Raw genomic sequence first — 21,294 nt, forward strand, 5'->3', positions numbered from 1 at the left:
AACATTGATAATAATAAGAAAAGTTTTATTCAGCACCAAATCAACATTTCAGAATGATTCATGAAGGATCATGTGATCATGTGAAAATTGAGCTGTTCCATCACATGAATAAATGACTTCAAATATATATATTTTTTTAGTTGTAAAATTTCACAGTGTTTTGAAATATTTATTTATTTATTTATACATTTATATATTTAAATAGTTCAGATATTTATATATTTCTTCATTTATTTATAAATGTGTCTTTTTTTAATAAATAAATGTATTAATTTGCTTTAAAATTGATTTAATTTCAGCAATGATTACATTTATATATATATATATATATATATATATATGGATATTTAGTTATTTTCTTGTTTTAATACGTTTATATTAATTAATTAATTAATTTATTTTTAAATGTATTTATTTATTTTATTATTTTTGAATTTATATTTATGAATTTCCATTTATGCATTTATTTACAAATATATATATATATATATATATATATATATTCATAAATTTATTTATTTATTTTTTTCTGTAATGGAGCCCTGCTGACCATTAGAAATTTCTTTAAAAAAATCTTGCAGACCCCAATATTTTGAACAGTATGTTTAAAACTGATTTTTTTTTAATTTTTTATTTCATTTATTTTATTTAATTTTATTATTTAATTTTATTTATCTTTTATACATTATGCATTGACACAACCATTTATGTCAATCTGCAATATTATTCTTAAAAAATCTAAACTTTTAGACCAAATTTTGAACTGTACTGTATGTTTAAAACGGTTATTTTTATTTTATTTTATTTTAATTTATTTATTATTTTCTAAACATTATGCTTTGACATTTTATATTTATCACTTTTTGTATTTATGTCGGTCTGCAATATCATGTTTGTTTTGTTGAATAAATATTTTTTTATTGAAAATTTTTAATTTTTTTCCCTGCAGACAAATTTAGTTAATCCACTGCTTTTTTCTGTAATGTGTGTGTGTGTGTGTGTTCGCATAGAGTAGAGCATGCAGCTGGGGTAATCCACCAATTAAGTAGCGAGTAATGACCCTTCTGGCCTTTGACCCTTGACCCCTGACCCATCAGCCTCTGCCCTTTGCTCTCATATCCCAGTGCTGATGGACAGTGAACATCTTTGGAAACAACAAAGTGCATCATATCATTAATGAACTTCTCAGCGAAGCTCCTCAGAATAAACAAACAGTCATTTCTGAATCACATCCCGTTTTTTCAGTTAATAACTACCTATTAGTGAAAACTAAAGTAAGCCATACTGATCATAAACCTTCTGGTTTTGAGTGTTTTTTAAATAGCACAGCTCATAGTCTACCTGATAGGCCACACACGCTGCAGAGGTCTTGTAAGGCGAGTTTATTTTGACCCAGTCTGTTTTAGGCGAAGGAAATGGGACGCAGAGGAAGTTTGCGGGTGACGTAACGCTGCGGCCGTATCGGATGAACCCGAATCACAGATTCAGAGCTCAGGCTAATGGAGGACACCTTTGACACTTAGATCTGCCTCATAATCTGCTCAAACGCACCCACACCAGGTGGCTGTCCATTTCCTTCAGATATGTGCTCAAATGATGCACTCTTCAGAAGAGCCAGAGATAAACACAGAACAAGAGCGGCTCTTATGAGCTAATGTGGTCTAGGCATTAATCATAGGCCGTTTTGCTCGTTATGCAACAAAAGTTACATGACACTTTCCACTTTTCCAGTTGATTTAGTTATACATGACATCTAAGAATTATAGCAGAATTATACAGAACGCTCTGTAAATTACATTAGTTCACAATCTGCTATATTTAGCCTTTCCTCGTATTTAACTAATTTGATAACACTCATTTGGCAGAATTTAATACTTCTAGAAATTTGACTCGGCTATTTAGTACAAAGTGTGTAGTATTTTAGTATTTAATACTGTTTTGTCTTAGCTTTTATTTTTATATTTTTCATTTTTTGTTTTAGCAATTTCTGTGTGTTTTCTATATTTCTATATAGCTTTTTATTTTGGTTTTTGGAAACTTTTATTTCAGCTTTATTTAAATGACTGAAAACTGAATTTTTAGTAATGTTAGTTTTATTTAACAGCGGTTTTTGTAAAGATTAATGCTTGTTTAAAATTTGCCATCAGGTTTTGGTTGTGTACTAAGTTATTGTGAGTGATTTTAGGATGTTGCTATTGAGTTTCTGACTGGTTACTTGGGTATCAATTATTGACTTATTCATTATTTATGTTTTTATTTATTTACACATTTATTTAGAAATATTATTTAGATATATTTTTATTTATTAATAAATTCATGTATTTATTTATTTAATTTAATGGTTTAATTGGTTAAATTTTTAGCAATAATTAAAGCATTTCAGTTATTTAGTTCTTTATTTTTTATTCACTTGTTTATGAATTTATATGTAATTATGTAATATATTTTTTTATTATTATTATTGTTATTTTATTTCATGGATTATTCAGCAGTAAATAAAGCATTATTAATTTTAGTTTTTTTTATCCACTTATTTATGAATTTATATTTATTATGCCTTTATTTATGTATTTACTTAGTTCATTATTTCATTTATTTATTTATACATTTAGATTTGTGTATTTTTATTTATACATGTATATTTATTTATACATTTATATAAATTTAGATATATTTTTCTTAATAAATTCATGTGCTTATTTATTTATTTAATGATTTTATTTATTTAATTTCAGCAATAATTAAAGTATTATTCATTTATTTACTTATTTTTATTTACTTATTTATGAATTTATATTTATTTACTTATTCTTTTATTTATATATTTATTTAGTTCATTATTTCATTTTTTATTTATTTATATATTCAGTTTATTAGTTACTATTTACTTTTTCATTGATTTATTTATAATTTTGTTTTAATGTATTTTATTTATATTAATTTACTTATGTTTTTATTTATATATTTATTCATTTATTCATTTTTTAATTTATTATTTATTATTTATACATTTATATTTGTATATTTTATTCAGAAGTTTATATTTATTGTATACATTTCTATATTAAGTTAGCTAATCAGTTACATAATTACCTTTTCATTGATTTATTTATAATTTGATGATTTTGTTTAATTCTAAATTAATGTATTCATTTACTTTAAAATTTCTATTAATTTACTTGAATTTCTGTTCATTTACTTTTATGTATTTATTAATAGATTTACTTTTTTGATAGGCTTTATCATCAACCAAATGAAAATAAGTCTGATCGCTTTGAAAAATGACTTTAATGCTTCAGAATGGGGTTTTTGCTCTGATTTTCTTTTAGAAAAGTAGAAAAAGGAGTAACTTTCTAAGAAATTCCTACACGGTCCAACAATAGTCTGACTTTTGTTGATGGAATAATGTGTGTGATTAAAATTAATTTTAAATTTCAGAAAAAAATCACAAAAATGCACAAAAATAGAGGAAAAACTTAAATATTATTACAATTTAAAATATCCATTTTCCATTTGAATGTGTTTTAAAATGTAATTTTTTCTTCAGTGTCACATGATTCTTCAGAAATCATTGTAATATGCTGAGAATTTACTTTTCTTTAAAAGTAATTTCTTTAAAAAACGAAGTGTTTCTGGCCCCAAACTTTCAAACAGAAGTGTACTCAACGGACCCTGCAGTTGCACTATTCATCCTGTAAGAGATGCTGTTTCTCCAATTGAGATGTCCGTGACTCGAGATGATCCCCAATCGGACCCGGTTCATTTAGCGCCAGATAGGCGAGCGGAGAAAATGAGCGCATGGCGTTCTATCAATCCCGCACGGTTATCAACACTGTATAATTTGAAGCCGTTACGTTGTTGTGAGCTGTTAAACTCTGGCCCACAGGAAGCTGCGATGTTTGGCTGTGATGTGGGCCGCTTTTGGGAGGCACTTGACAGCTTCCACACAGGTGTGTTTGCTCTGGCAGCGGCGATGTCGTAAGCGCACTCGTACAAACACACACTCTCACCAGGAAGAAGGAGGAAAAGTGGCTGGCTAATGAATAGCCTTAACTGACTTGGCCCGAGGATGTTTGTCTGGGCTGTTATACAGCGAGTGTGTGTGAGTGTGTGTGCAGTGAAGGCTGTCCCCAGCTGGAAGTTTCGCTCGTCTTTCTTCCCGTGCGGAATTACTGTGGCAGTTTTACCCCGCGAGTGTCACTAGAGCTGTTGTAAAGTGCGAGTCTGTGTGTGGTCAATATTTAGCATAGCTTTGTGCTGTCACAAAGGGAGTTTCTGCTAATGAGGTCAATCGCCACAAGAAGCAGCTCTCTCTCTCTCTCTCTCTCTCTCTCTCTCTCTCTCTCTCTCTCCACATTCGTCCTGTTTGCATTCTTTTATATTGCTCTTTTTCTGTCCTCACACTCATGTCTTCAGAGCGAGAGTGTTTAATGGGCTGTTTGGGCCTGTCTGGGCCCCCTGACCTGACCTGTTACCACCCACCCGGTCCCTGCCATCCCTCTGGAATTCACTGCAACTGTATCGTGAACATTGCTGGAGGGATGTGAAAAAATGTTTTAAAAATGACAAATAAATTAGTACATAAAAAACAAGAAATACATACATGCAAGGCTAATCTGTATAATCCATTAATACCACTGTACAGTTGGTCATATGTGTTTCCAAAAATTATTTATACATTTTTATTTTATTTCATTTTATTTAGTTATTTTAAATACTTAATTTAGTTATTAATTAGTTATCAGTTATTGACTTATTAATTATTTATGTTTGTACTTATTTACACGTTTATACATTTAGATATTTACGTATTTATTTAGTTTTTTTTACTTATTTATAAATTTATATTTATGCTTTTATATATATTTATTTAGTTTGGTTATTTATTTAAATTTATTTTATTTATCTTATTTAATTTATTAAAAATTGATATTTGCGTATTTTTTATTTGTAAGTTTATGTTTAATTAAACATTTATATATTCAGTTAATTAATTGGTTATTTATTTACTTTTTCATTTACTTATTTATAAATTTATATATGTTTTTATTTATAAATAAATGTATTTATTTACTTAAAAGCAATATTACATTATTCATTATTTTTTCAGTTATTTAATGAATTATTTTAATAACGTTATATTCGTTTATTTACGTATTTATTACTAAATTTAGTTAGTTATGTAGTTATTTATATTTTTTATCTACTTATTTGTAAATATATATTTATGTGTTTTTATTTATATTTATATATTCAGTTAGTTCATCAGTTATTTATACAATTTTTCATTGGTTTATTTATAATTATATATTTTTGTTTATTGTTAAATAAATGCATTCATTTGCTTTAAAATGGATTTAATTTAAGCAATATTTACATCATTCATTAAGTTTTATTAGTTATTTAGTTATTTTCTTGTTTTAATAAATTTATATTCATTTAGTTATGTTTTTATTTTAGGTATTTACTTATTTATAAATGTATATTTATGTATTTGTATTTATACATTTATTTACTCAGTTATCAATTAGTGTTTTACTTATATATTCATATTTACATTTTATTTATTTATAAATAAGCGTATTTATTTTAAAAAGTATTTTATATATATTGTTTATTTATAAATAAATGTATTAATTTGCTTTCAAATCGATGATTTAATTATGTATTTATTTCATTTATTTAATTATTTACTTGTTTATAAATTTATATTCATGTATTTCTTATTATACATTTATTTACTCATTATCAGTTGCTTTCTTTTTCTATATTTTTATTTAGATTTTATTTATGAATGAATTCATTTATTTTAAAATGTATTTTGTATATATTTTTCTTTTATTTATTAAATTATTTGCTTAAAAATTATTACATTATTTATGAATGTTTTTAGTTATTTATATTATTATTCTAATAAATGTATATTCATTTACTGATGTATTTATTTTTACATTTTGTAATTATTTACTTATATATAAATTTATACTTATGTATTTCTGTTCTATTTATACATTTATTTACTTAGTTATCAGTGAGTTTACTCAGTTATCCGTTATAATAATAATAAGAAGAAGAAGAATATATATTATTATAACGGAAATCAGCACTTTCAGTCATCAACCTCCCAGTTCTCTAGACATCCGCTACCCATGCAAGTTAAGCACTGCTTCATTGTCCAGGTGTTTGTACGCCACGTAACGTGTGCATGAAAGTGAATGAATCAAAACAGTCAGTAGTAACTGGATCTGTCCTCTGCTGCCTTTCTAAATTTGTTCCAGTTAATGCAATTCCAGCATTTTTAGGCCTCCCGTCCTCCTGTGAGCAGTGTAAACAGCTTTTCCCGTTAACACTGGACAAAAAGGGGTGAGCTATTTGTGCTGAGCTCTCCTCTTCAAACACATCGCTCCCTTTCCTCTGCTGGACACAGAGAAACAAATGATTCAGGGCAGGCAGCACTTCCTGTGAAATGTCAGACACTTAAGTTTGCTTTGCTGTTTTTATTGCCTGCGCGAGTGTATGTAGGTGAGACCGGCGGCCTTGTGATCAGGACACGTGAGAAAGACAGAGCCTTTGTCCTGTCAACACTTTCCGTCTTTTCTTTTTTTCCCTTCGGTGCTTCAAAAGGGTGAATCTCATGAAGAAAAGCCAGGTCATATTTCACCTTAAAATCAAAAGGAAAACTAAACTTTATTTTTTAAGAGCCGTTATGATTTTTTATTGTTGCATTTTGACTAAAATTAAGCCTTAAAATGTTTATTATGGTTATGTGGGGGATTTTTTTTTTTAATTTAAGTAAACAAAGTAAACAGAAAAAGCAAAAAACAAACAAAAATAGTAGAATGATGGTAAAAAATAAGTATTGTTTGAATTTTGGAGTGACAACCTGGACATTTAAGATTCAAACAATGAATAATTCATTATGTTTAGACATTTGTACTTAGACAAGCCTAAAAAAATGAGTTGTAAGAGAGGGCACTGAGGTAAACAGTGACTTCGTGGTTAAAGATCTGAGCTAGTAATCCAGATGCTGTCGGGTTAAATCCCAAAAAGTAGAAATGTATGCTTCCATAAACAACAACAACAAAAAAGTGCGCTTCAAAACTGCTACTGTACAGCTGCTGTATCAAAGACAAACATGGAGAGACATATTTTCTGGATTTCCTCCATTAGTTGATTTGACCTTTTTTGACAATGTCATAATCTGTTACTTTTTAACTTGATAATGTGTGCCAAATATGTAAGAATATGCAGGCACTTCGCATTGATCTGATTTTTCCATTTTGCAATATCATACTGAAAACTGGAAGGAAATCACATTGCTCAGATGTTGATCTTTCATAGCTCTGGAGAATTAATGTGGGTTTCACCATCTATCAACATGGTCTCAATTTTGTCTTTTAAAATTCCTCAGGGGTAATAAAATAGGCAAAAATCAATGTAAAGTTGACACACTACAGTGAGAGTCTCGCTCAACAGTTTGGGGTCTGTAAAATGTTTTTGAAAGCACAGTAATAGCAGTAAAATTGGGAAATATTATTCCAATTTTATATAGCTGCTTTCTGTTTAAATATATTTTAAAATGACATTTATTCCTGTGATCAAAGCTAGATTTTCAGCATGATTACTTCAGTCTTCAGTGTCACATGATCCTTCAGAAATCATTCTGCTAATTTGCTCTCAAAAACATTTGTGATTATTTTAAATGTTGAAAACAGTTGTGCTGCTAGATGAATAAAACAGCATATAGTTGAAAACTCTTCAGTATCAAATGCTGTCACTGTCACTTTTGAACAATTTAAAGGAATAGTTCACCCAAAAATGAAAACTCCCCCATGGTTTATTTATCCTCAAGCCATCCTAGATGTATATGACTTTATTCTTTCAGATGAACACAATCGGAGTTATATTAATAAATGTCCTGGCTCTTTCAGGTTTTATAATGGCAGTGAATGGGTGTTGAGATTTTGAAGTCCAATGAAGTGCATCCATCCATCATAAAAAGTGCTCCACACGGCTCCAGGGGTTAATAAAAACCTTCTGAAGTGAATCAATGTGTTTGTGTAAGAACAACTTTATCCCCTAAGCCTTAAAGGAGAAATCCCCATCCAGAACAACAATTTACAGATAATGTGCTCACCTCCTTGTCATCCAAGATGTTCATGTCTTTCTTTCTTGAGTCGTAAAGAAATTATGTTTTTCTTTTCAGGATTTTTCTCCATATAATGGACTGATATGGTGCCCCGATTTTTAACTTCCAAAATACAGTTTAAATGCAGCTTAAAATGATCCCAAATGTGGTTGTAAACGATCCCAGCCAAGGAAGAAGGGTCTTAGCTTAGGCGTCGAAACGATCATTATTTTCATTAAAATAATACAATTTATGTACTTTTTAATGTCGAACACTCGTCTTGTCTTACTTTCCCTGAAATCTGTTATGAAAACAAGACAAAAATTTTAGAGAAGAGATTCATTCAGAATGAATCTGCTGCGTGGTTAATGGTTAGATGCGTACATTTGAACTGTATCATAGCCTGTTGGTCTATCTGGCAGGACATGCATGGCATACATTTGCTGCACGTCTAATAAAATGTTAATGTTAATGTCAATATCTGGGAGTAAAAGAGCAGACTTGTGCTTAAATTTGATGACGCAAAAGAGAAATACAACAAAATGATGTCGAATTGTCCGCTTTGACAAGTATTCACATAAATACTCTTGGTTACGTCTTAGGTGAACGTAAACAGTTGGGAGAATATCGAACATGTATCAGTACATTGCATCCGTGAATTCAGTTTTAAAGGGACAGCAGCCTAATTTAGTCACCATTGTCTGTGGCATTGATGTTAATCAAGCAACGCAAGACAGAAAATCACTCACTGCTCTTGACTGAATCACTTTAGTAGCCCTAATACAGATTATTCTAAAATTCTTTAAATAAATAAATATGTCTGCTTGAAAGAATGAAGACTGTGGTAAACAAGTTGTTATAAAGAATGCATAATTAGCCTAAATAACCATTGGCATTTCATTGAAGAGAAGACCATGTTCTTGTTTCTTTATGAGACGTGGTTTAATTTAATTTTCATATAAAGGCATGTTCCGTGTCACAGCAGTTAAATCGTTGTGTATCATGATAAAACTTTAAAGGGGTCATCGGATGCAAAGTTCACTTTTTCATGTTGTTTGAACATTAGTGTGTGTTGTCAGTGTATGTACAAATCTACCCTATAATGATAAAAATCCATGCAGTGGTTTTTAACTAATCTGTAAAAATAATATCCCCTTTTTCAAATCGAGCCGTTCTCAGATGCCTGTCGATGTGGCGTCACACCAACAGAGGCCGCTCCCACGATAGTTGATTGACATGAGCTCTTACCCCAGATCAGCTGTAACAGTCTGACCTCCATTGTTTCGATGCCCGAGCAGGGATGTAAGTTAGACAAGAATTGGGCAATTGAGGCTTTGTGTTGCTGGATGTAATAGTGAACATAGTGGTCCTCATTTACTCCCGACATCTGAGCCGCTGAAGATGCAGTGCATTAAGTTTGTTTGTGAAGGGAATGCGCCTCCTGATCTACATAAATGTGTCTATGTTCGCGCAAATCATTCATGATCCAGCTTCACCTACAGCAGAAGTGCGTATAAGGGTTTTTTAAATGAATCTTTGTGATCACCTTTCCTAATAATGTGCTAGTTAGCAAGTTTAGCAGCTAAACATGGCTAAATGCGGCTAAAGTAAACAGGCTTGTCTCTCCACAGAGAGAAGAGAGGGGCAGGACGAGCCGAGCTCATTAACATTTTAAGCAACTTCGACCAGAATAGGATGATTTTTGCAGAGCTGATTTTGTCAAGGTAAAAAGGGTGTTGTTTTACACAACCATTAAGAATTTTTAACCAAAATATATTATAGACTTTTCATTAAGACCCTAAAGAATCATGTCAACTTGTGGAAAATGGGCATCCGATGACCACTTTAATATCAAACCTTTACAATGAGTTTGGTAATTTTAGGGAAATGCTTGATAAATCCATTACACTGTAATTAAACCCATTTAGCTGACTAAATCTACTATAAATCTACTAAATCTATTATAAATCTACTATAGATCTACTATAGATTTAGTTGACTAAAACTAGACTAAAACTAAAAACCATTCTAATGACTAAAATATGACTAAAATTAAATGGCATTTTAGTCAAAAGACTATGACTAAGACTAAATCAAAATTTGCTGTCAAATTTAACACTGAACCCAACCATCTGAGTAGTCACTCACCCACTGGGTCAAAACAGCCCAATCGCTAATTTACCCAGCGCTGAGTTGTATTTAACCCAGCATTTTTTAGTGTAGAGATTGTGGTTTATAAAGTATGGATATTCTTCCTACAAAAACGCATTGATTCACTTCAGAAGGCCTTTATTAACCCTCTGGAGCCGTGTGGAGTACTTTTATGATAGATGGATGCACTTTATTGGACCTCAAAATCTCAGTAGCTGTTCACTGCCATTATATTTTTATATAACTCAGATTGTATTTGTCTGAAAGAAGAAAAGCATATACATACACCTAGAATGGCTTGAGGGTGATTAAAGCATTAAATAATTTTTAATTCGAATCCCAAACCTTTGAATGATATAGATATAAAATGAATGTGGACTTTAATGAGAAACATTTGCGTTCATATTAAGATGTCTGGCATTCGATTGCAGATTTGTATATCGACTTATTTATCTCTTCTGAAACACTAGCAGACATGATTTATTGTTTTTTCCTGAGACAAAGAGTCAATAGACTCTCCTTTTAATCTCACTGGTGTCTTTGTGATTTTTTTCCATTATATGGTGAAGCTTGACAGTGGATTCAGCTGTCTTAAACTGACAATTATGACCATTGTTTTCCCTTTCCCTCTGTCTCTCTTTTCCTCTGGTTTCCTCCTGTTGTTCTGCTGTCTTTCCTCCCTCCCAAACATTCCTGCATTCTTTCTTTTTCCTGCCTTCAAGCCCACTGTCTCCTTCAGCTGGTTTCCCTCGACGTGTGAGGTGTTTTTTGTCTTGTCTTGTACAGGATGAGCTCGTCACATTCGCTGGAGCTGCATTGAACCTCAGTGTGAAGGTTGTACTGTAATACGGATGCTTGAGTCATCGGCACTATAAACATTCATTCATTCTACTTGATTAATTGACATTTAATCAATGTTTGTGACAGTCAGGTACTCATTTGAAATTCTTTGGCTTGAATTCAGTGTTGGTGTCCATGTAAATGAATCCATCCACCACTGCAGACAAACAGGGAGACAGACAGACGTATAGACTAGACAGACAGACTGCATACTCCAAACTCAGACAGACAGATGGATCCCAAAGGAGAACGTGCGTCCAAAACAGCTGCAATGTTACACATAAAAACACGTAGCTCGTGGCCAATTAAGCGCGGGTTTTTCCTGCCTCATAGCAACCCTCTGCAGTGTGGATAAACAGATCCGCACGTCTGCTGCTCATGATTGATAAGAGCAGCATGTGTGTGCGCGTTTTTATAGTTTATGTTAGTGGGTGTGCTTTTTTCCACCCTACAGTGATACCGATACAGTGAAATCACTGATAATCCCGAGTAAAGTTGTTAATGAGGCTTTATCAGTCTGACTTTGTCCCTTTGTCTTGGTTACAGATGCCATCGCTTGTGAAACAAGGTCAGAACTTTGTAAACACATTCGCACACTTAGCTTTGGTATTTTGTCCATGAGCATTGTAGAGTTGTTTCTGAAAAGTGGGGTTTTGAACAATATTGGCATGAATCCTTTTTAATTTGTGATAATTTTGCACTGATAAGGGACAGCACAAAGTACGAAAACATATTTTATTACGTAAACAGTTTATACATAGAAAAAACTTAAATTTTCGATTTATCAAAATATCCTCCGTTAGTAGCTTTTACAGCTCTGCATAATCTGGGCCTAAATTCATTGTATTTTAAACTTAATTGACAATCAATTTTTGTTAAGGTGTGCTGACCCAAAAATCTTTTAAAAATCTGGGCCAAGCTTAAACCAGTAACCAGGCATCACAGCTGACAAAGGGGCATGTCTGACTTTGACATGCTGTTTCTCACACTAGTGTGCTTTAATGTTTAATCAGGAAGTTTGCTTTTGAATGCTTTTATTTTGTACAAAGTCACACTTGTCAAAAATGGCGGCCATTGAAAATGAATAGGGAAGATCACAAACATGACCTTTATTTTGAAATGCTTTTATTTTCTGAAAAGGGGCGCAAAGTAACACTTATGCTGTTCCTGTTAAATCTGACCATTGTGACATACAAGAAAGAACACATTAAAAGAGAAGTCCACTTCCAGGACAACAATTTACAAATAATTTACTCACCCCATTGTCATCCAAGATGTTCATGTCTTTCTGTCTTCAGTCGTAAAGAAATTATGGTTTTTGAGGAAAACATTTCAGGATTTTTCTTCATATAATGGACTTCAATTGTGTCCCCCAAAATGTAGTTTAAATGCAGCTTCAAAGGGCTCTAAACGATCCCAGCCGAAGAAGAAGGGTCTTATCTAGCGAAACGATCTGTCATTTTTTTCGAAAAATAAAAATGCGTATACTTTTTATGCACAAAAGCTTGTGTAGCACAGGTTCTGGCATGCACGTTCACGATGTACTATTGAATCATGTCGAAAGGTCAGCGAACGTAGGCGGAACTACAGACCCAGCGATTACAAAGCGAGCGCGCAAAGATTAAGAAAGTGCAAGTAAGTCAAACGCTGTTTACAAACAAAAAGGTACAACGTGTCAGACGATTCTGAAGTTGTAGGAGAAAATAAGATGGAGTTTTTCGCCATACTCTACCTTTTTGAGCCGGAGTACACAGACGATGAACTTAGACGTGATTCGTAGTAGTGATGGGAAGTTCGGATCATTTTACCGACTTGGACATTTGAGTCTCATTCAGCAAAGTGAACGAATCTTTTTTTTCGTTCATAAGATGAACGAACGACTCGAAAAACCCGAAGACTCGAAACAGGTGAACTAATTCCAGTACAGAACCTAATAGGATGTTGCGCATGCGCAACTGAATGGATCACTCCCCAAGACGACTTGTTCTTCACGAGTCACATTAAAGAACGACCCGTGAACGTGCATCCGAGAGCCTGTGCTACGTGAGCTTTTGTGCTTAAAAAGTATACAAATTTTTATTTTTCAAAAAAAATGACTGATCGTTTCACTAGATAAGGCCCTTCTTTCTCGCTGGGATTGTTTAGAGCCCTTTGAAGTTGCATTTAAACTACATTTTGGAAGTTCAAAAACAGAGGCACAATTGAAGTCCATTATATGAAGAAAAATCCGGAAATATTTCTTTACGACTGAAGACAGAAAGACATGAACATCTTGGATGACAAGGGGGTGAGTAAATTATTTGGAAATTGTACATTTGGAAGTGGAGTTCTCCTTTAAGATTATTTCCATTATAACATTTCATGGAACAACAAACCAAAACGGTTATATTTCAGTTATATATATCCTGCACTCTGACGCTGTCAAACAGAGACAATATCATGGAACAACAAGCTGAAGCTCTCTCTGTGCTAAAGCATTTATTTGTAAAGTTTCATCTACTCTGTGAGAACATGAAAGCCTCAAACTTTAGGCTTAAGACAAGGCAGTTTGAGCGTGTGTGAGAGAGAGTTATCGTAAAAGCATATTGCATGCAGTTCTGGGTAGGATGAAATAGGTATAATGCTTTCGGATAAATGAGACCTATGATTAATCGGATGCAAATAGAAACACAAAACCAGTCCTAAATGGAAGAAAACAAGTTGACAAAAAGATTGAACCCAATAATGAGAGATTTATAAGCAATTGTGTGGAGTACGGTCATTTTGTAACAGGGGAAACAGTAATTCGATTAATTACTCGTTACTGACACAAGTAATGAATCTACAAGAATACTTTTTGTGTGCAGAGGAAACAAAAATAACTTTATTTAACAATCGTGTCAGACTTCAACGCATGTTGACAAGAATATCACAACGCATGCATGTACCACAGAGACTGTTTGTAAACCCTACTGAGTGACTGTATTGCAGATAGCATGTTTCAGGACTGACTCTGCTTTACACATCTCATAAAAGTACACAGGTGTGAATGAGAATATGTGTCTGTCATCTTTTTAGCACACAGCTTCCACTCGCAGATGTAACAAAACACCCAGATGCGTCACAGTCAGATGCTTTAAACCAGACATTACTCTTTGATGTGATTACTCTTCACTGATGATTAAGGAAAAGTTACGCCACTCAGATGTTAAAGGGAAAGTTCACCAAAAAAGGAATGCTTTGTTATCTTCACTCTCCGTAATTTTGTTTCTAACCTGTATGACTGTTTTTGTCCATAAATAGAAGTCAGTGGGCTCCACAACATGCTTTACCTCAGCTGGCTTTTACTGTCTAAAGGCTAAAGACTTTGTTCCTTTGCATTCAGCTGTTTCTCCCTTGACGTTTGCGAGTGCAAGGCAGGCTCAGGCTTGTGTGGACAAATAAAGGAAACCTAATGTTGGTGCTTTTAACACTTTCCCTTTGAAAGAGTGAGGTTCAATTAAAGAAGAGAAGAGAAGAGGTGATGATTTAGGAGCCTCATTAGATTTTGCGGTCATGCGTACGCACACAAAAACACTCATTTACAGACCACTGTGCAGACGCTCAATGACATCTTATATCTTCCTTTATATGATGTTCTGCTTTGGATCTTTAACAAAGTACAGATGTCCCTGAATGGCATGAGAAATCAACACAAGCTGTGAGTGGTAGCTTTACATGTCAGCCAGTCTCTATTACTGAGCAGAATCACACAGAAAATGCGAAGGGAAGGTCATGAAATTCATCAAAAGAAGGTCAGTACACTTAAATCAAAATGCAATATGGACTAGTGTCTGTGAATGCAAAGCCAATAATGCTATTTAAATATGAATCCTGCTTGTTGTGCATGTCTCTGTGTGAATAAAAGGCACAGACGGATGGTTTTGTTTACTACACACAAATGTTTCAGCCTGTTCTGTGTCAATATATGAGTACATGAACACACAAACAATCTCTAGAATTGCTCTGAAAGTCACTTTATGAGCATTTTACCATTTCTTTTGAGAAAAACTACCGTCATATCATATACAAACAGAAACGAAAGGTCTTCACAACCCGTCAAAATAAAAATTCGGTTTAACTTGAAGAAACTGTGACAGAAATACAGTATATGACTCAATGTAATGATAGTACTTTTGTTATTACTAAAAAAATTTTTAAGCAATATTTACCAGAAAAATCATTTACATTTATCATTTATTTTAGACACTGTAAATACGCAACACAGTATTTCTGAATAAAAAAAGAAATAAAATAATAATAAATTATAAGTGCTGTCCAAAATATTGCATCCAAAATAAACGTTTTTGTTTACATAATACATGTGTGTGTGCTGTGTATATTTATTATGTATATATAAATACACACACGTGCATGGAAATATTTAAGAAAAATATGTTATGTTTATATATTAAATAAATAATATTAATTATATGAATAAAAATATATACATGTAAATACATGTAAATATTTTCAAAATATATACTGTATGTGTGTGTATTTATATATGCATAAATATACACAGTACACACATATTATATAAACAAAAACTTTTATTTTAGTTGTGATTTATCACGATTAATTGCGATTAGTCATTTAACAGCACTAAAATTAGTAAATTAGAGAAGAAATGGAATCCAGACAATTAATGGAAAACACAGACTTTGTTTAACAAAAAAAAAAAAAAAAAAAAAAAAAAATTGAGTTTGAGGGAAAACAAAGAAACATATTTCATACAGCCTTAAACATTTAATAAATTGTTAAATTGTTTTTCAAATTTTCATCATTTCTATTAATCAGACTTGCTTTTTGATTAATATTTTTTAGTTAACTATTAAAACAGAGTGAAGAAAAAAAAAAAAAAATATATATATATATATATATATATATAAATTAATAAATAAATAAAAACAGAATTTAGGGAAAAAATAAAATGATTTTCAGATGAATTTCAACATACCAAAATTCCGACTGCACTACTTTGCCAAAAAATGAAAAATGTAGCCATTCAAAAGTTTGGGATCTCTAAGATTTTGAAATAAATACATTTTTAAATAAATAAATTTTTTAAAGAGTCACCAAGGCTGGATTTATTTGATCCAAAATAGTAATATTGTGAAATATTATTGCAGTTTAAAATAGCAGTTTTCTATTTTTAATATATTTACATTTTTATATATTTTTAATATCTTTAAAATGTAATTTATTCCTGTGAACAAAGCTGAATTTTCATTATCATTACTCCAGTGTCACATGATTCTTCAGAAATCATTCCAGTACACAGTGCTGATTTGCTGCTCAAGAAACATTTTAATGATTATCAGCATTGAAAACACTTGTTTTGCTTAATATCTTTGTGGAAAATCTAAAGAACCGCATTATTTGAAAATTTTCTTTTCGTATTTTTCTTTCACTTTTGATCCATTGAATGTGTCCTTGATGAATAAAAGTATTCATTTCTTATAAAAGTATACCTCAGTCTTCAGTATATTATGCCACGTTGCAATACATCATTAAACATCTTCTCTCACACCCAGCAGCTGATCAGCCGCTGATTCATTGATAACAGTAAATGTCACTCACTCTATTGGTTTGTGGTTTTTGGATGTGAACTGTGAATACACCACTCATTCTTTTCCCAGAAGACTGCTCTACTCATCCTTCATAGTGACTTCAGCATCCACGCTGACACATCTCATGTTCTTCGGGTGTATCCAACCCCAAATCTGCGATGAATCTGCGGTGAATCCCACAACCCCTGCAGTCTCTATCTAAACCCCTGCATGTATTTTATCACTTACATTTTCTCAAACTCACCAGCTTTTCCTCCTCCCACTCATTCATGGACAGGTTCAGACGAAACCCCTGTTCCTTCTCAGGTTGCTGTCTACTCCTCAGTTTTTTTTTTAATGCCTTCCCCTGCTTAAAAGACCAGCTTATGTTGGTCAAGACTGGTTTGTGCCGGTTAGTCTTGATACTGTATATCTGGTGGACCCAGCAGTGAAGATGGTCAATGAACATGGACTTTTTGACCCAGGTGCTCTTGCTGGTTTAAAATATCCACCAGCATCTAAAATACAGTGGTTGTTGTGTATGATATTCTACAATCATGTGTGTTAAAGGATTAGTTCACTTCCAGAATAAAGATTTCCTGATCATTTACTCACCCCATGTGATCCAAGATGTTCATGCCGTTCTTTCTGTAGTTGAAAGAAAATCGAGGTTTTTGAGGAAAACATTCCCGGATTTGTCTCTATATAGTGGACTTCATTGGGGATCAACAGGTTGCAGTTTCAATGCAGCTTCAAAGGGCTCTACACGATCCCAGCCAAGAAATAAGGGTCTTATCTAGCAAAACGATGGTTCATTTTCTATACTTCTATACTTTTTGACCACCAATGCTTGTCTTTCACTAGCTTGACTTCACACATTACGTAATGACATAGGTGGAAGTACCGACTCTGTTTACAAAACAAACTTGCAAAGAAAGTCAAACGCCCTTTACAAAACAATGATGTTGGACGATTTTGAAGTTGGAGGAGAAAATAAGATGGAGTTTTTCACCCTACCCTATCTTTCTGAACCGGAGTACGCAGACGAAGAACTAATCGTGCATGAATTTACCAACGTGATTACGTAATGCGTGAAGACACGCTTGTTCATTGCAGAGCTAGTGCAAGACGAGCAATTGTGGTTAAAAAGTAGGGCTGCCCTCAACTAAATTTTTTTCTGGTTCATTTTAAGTATTAGTCAAATATTAGTCTCAAGTTTATTAAAAGAACACTCCACTTTTTTTTGAAAGTAGGCTCATTTTCAAACTCCCCTAGAGTTAAACAGTTGAGTTTTATCGTTTTCGAATCCATTCAGCCGATCTCCGGGTCTGGCGGTAGCACTTTTAGCATAGCTTAGCATAGATCATTGAGTCCGATTAGACCGATAGCATCTCGCTCAAAAATGACCAAAGAGTTTTGATATTTTTCCTATTTAAAACTTGACTCTTCTGTAGTTGTGTACAAAGACGAAAAATGAAAAGAACTATATTCTCATTTCGGCGTAATAATCAAGGAACTTTGCTGCCGTTCCGTGGTTGCAGCAGACGCAATTATATTATGATTATATGCAATTATATTTGCAGTTATCAATATTATCAATCACCTGGGTAAGGCAGTATCTATTGATTAATTTTTTTACCCTATTCACCTGCAGTGTCTCTCCTTAAGAGATGAAGTCGGTGATTATACCAACTCGTCATCTCCACAGTAGTGGATGCACCTGTATGCATGTTTGATACGGATTACATATTCTGAGAATATTTGTTTTCTATTTGAATTGGTTCATTTGACATTTCACTTTTTATAGGTATATTTTTCATGTCTGTATGGCAAGTATACACAGAGTTTTGAAATGTCGCGCTCAAGAACACAGAGACCGAGACGGCAGAAAGGGAATCCTGTTTGCGTTCAATATTTTACAAAAGCGCAACGTTTTGTTGTTATTGTGAGTGCATACAAATAAACATATCTTTACAGATTTAAAAGATGTGTTTCTTTTATCTGTATGAGCACAAATGACTGAGCATTTTAAGTGCAAGTGAGCGCACCAGTGCATCCATCATTCATGCATTAGCCATGCTATGTTGAGCTTCCACACTCTGCACAGACACTTGACAAGTGCACATTTTTCTACTTTAACATTAGATTGCGACTAATATAAATATATATTTTTTTGCGACTAAGCGACTAATACAATTTTGGTCGACCAAGCCTCTTCTCGTTGACTAAAAGTTAGACTATTAGGGGGTAGTCCTATTAAAAAGTATATCATTTTTTTTTTTTTTTTAATTGACTGATTTTTTTTTTTTTTTAGAAAATGACTGATCGTTTTGCTAGACAAGACATTTATTCCTTGGCTGTGTAAAGCCCTTTAAAGCTGCACTGAAACTGCTATTTGGACCTTCAACCCACTGATCCCCACTGAAGTCCATTATACAGAGAAAAATCCTGGAATGTTTTCCTCAAAAACCTTCATTTCTTTTCGACGGAAGAATGAAAGACATGAACATCCTGGATGACATGGAGGTGAGTAAATTATCAGGATTTTTTTTTTTCTGGAAGTGAACTAATTCTTTAATTCATAAATGCTTTTTTTCTCTTTTTTATGCATAAAGCATAGGTTATTAAATATTTGCTTGCTTTCTCTAAGAATGCATTTAGACTCCAAGGTTTAATGCACAGATCCGATCTTTTGGCCTCTTTTTTTTTTTTTTTGTCCCACCTGTTTACTTTTACGTGATGTGACTTGTTTTCGATATCTGTGTTTACATCTCCCACCCAAATTAGAATTATACCATCACTGTACATGTTTAGACATACAGTAGAATAGATGTATAGATATTGGATGTATAAACTACTGTTCAAAAGTTTGTTTTTGCCATGTTACTAAAAGATTCTCTAAAGAAAAAAAGTCTCTTTTGCTCATGACGGTTACATTTAACTGATTAAAAATACAGCTAAAACAGTAATATTGTGAAATATTATTACAGTTTAAAAAAACTATTTTCTGTATTAATATATTTTAAAATGTCATTTATTCCTGTGATGCAAAGCTGAATTTTCAGGATCATTACTACAGTCTTCAGTGTCACATGATCCTTCAGAAATCATTCTAATATGCTGATTTGCTGCTTAAGAAACATATTTTACTATTATCAGTGTTCAAAATAGTTGTGCTGCTTAAATTTTAGTGACCCCAAACTTTTGAAACATTTTTGGGGGAATTGAACCTATAACCTTGCCGCCGCTAGCTCCATTAGTTTGAGCTACAAAAGCTTTCATTCCTCCTCCGACCTTGCAGTGCTTCTCAAACACTTTCCACCCACTCCTTTCTCAAATGCAAGACGGATCTCACCGCCGCTCATCACCAGCCACCTTCTCAATCCCTTCTCCCTCCCTTTACCTCAAGACGTCTCTCTTTCATCTTTCCTCCGTCTGACATCATATTCCGTGACATCACACTTTGAGCTTAACCATCCTGGTTCTTTTAATGGCTGCTCACAGCTCTGTTTTAACCACTTCACCCCGCTGAAATAGCCACGGTTCAGTTCTCCAGGGAGTCATTTTCGTCATCTCCCACTGAGAGCCCAAGTCTCGTAACGCCGCGGGGCTGCGAATGGGTTCGAGTGCCGGGGAATCCCCGCAGCCAGACAACTGATGAGAGCTCTCGTGGAGGAACGTTTTAAATAAACATCCTTTACACTCAGTAAACTTCTAAAACCAAGTGCTTGCAACTGAAGACCACCTACCAGATGCTCCATTATTTGCTCTCAAGACTGGAATATGAGCCTCAATGCCTCTAATCATTGCATTACTGCTTCCTCTGAAGTATAATGCATGCAATTACTTTTATATTCATGCATATGAACTCAAAGGAACTCATGTTAACAACCGCTTGCTGTTTCTACATGTTTTGTTGGACTTGGTTGCATTATGACCAGTGTTTGTTCAGGCTAAACTTGCAGTGTTGTTTTTTTAACGAAAATTAAAATTGAAACAAAAATGGAAAAGAAATGTTTGTGCTAATTAAAATACAGCTGAAACAAAACAAAACATAAATATTAGATGAAAAACTTAAAAACCTTATAGTTGTTGGTTAAAATAAAACTCATTTTTTATGGCCTTAAAAATGTAATTTTTGTTACATTTTAATGTAACAAATAAATGTTGCCTTTGCAACTAACTGAAATAAAATAGTTTCAACTGAAGTGCTAAAATGACTAAAACTAAATAAAAATAATTTAAAGCTAAATTATTAAAGTATTAAAAGTATTAGGTATTAATACTATAAAAAGTGGAAAAGCACATAGCAAAATTACAAAACGTAAACTAAAATTGTATATAAATATTAGATAAAAAACAAAACAAAACAGAAAATTGTAAATGTTGCCACTTTGCAGAATGACAAAACATAAACTAAAATAAATATTAGGTTCAAAAAAACAAACACAAAATTGTAATTGCAAATTGTAATTACAAAACTTAAACAAAAATTATATAAATATTAGGTAAAAAAAAAAAAAAAAGTAAAATAAATAAATAAAAAATGACAAATGTTGCCACTTTGCAAAATTACTAATCTTAAGATAAAATTATATATAAATA

At 32.6% G+C, this 21,294-nt stretch overlaps 1 protein-coding gene across 2 annotated transcripts in view; it reads left to right on the top strand.

Annotated features, from left to right (window-relative positions):
* The window catches only part of prkar1b (protein kinase, cAMP-dependent, regulatory, type I, beta), a 96,153-nt gene that overhangs the window by 27,806 nt on the left and 47,053 nt on the right, over window positions 1-21,294 (top strand). The gene's annotated exons all lie outside the window — the stretch shown is intronic.

The sequence above is a fragment of the Labeo rohita genome, chromosome 3, assembly GCF_022985175.1.
Source record: "Labeo rohita strain BAU-BD-2019 chromosome 3, IGBB_LRoh.1.0, whole genome shotgun sequence".
Lineage (NCBI taxonomy): Eukaryota > Metazoa > Chordata > Actinopteri > Cypriniformes > Cyprinidae > Labeo > Labeo rohita.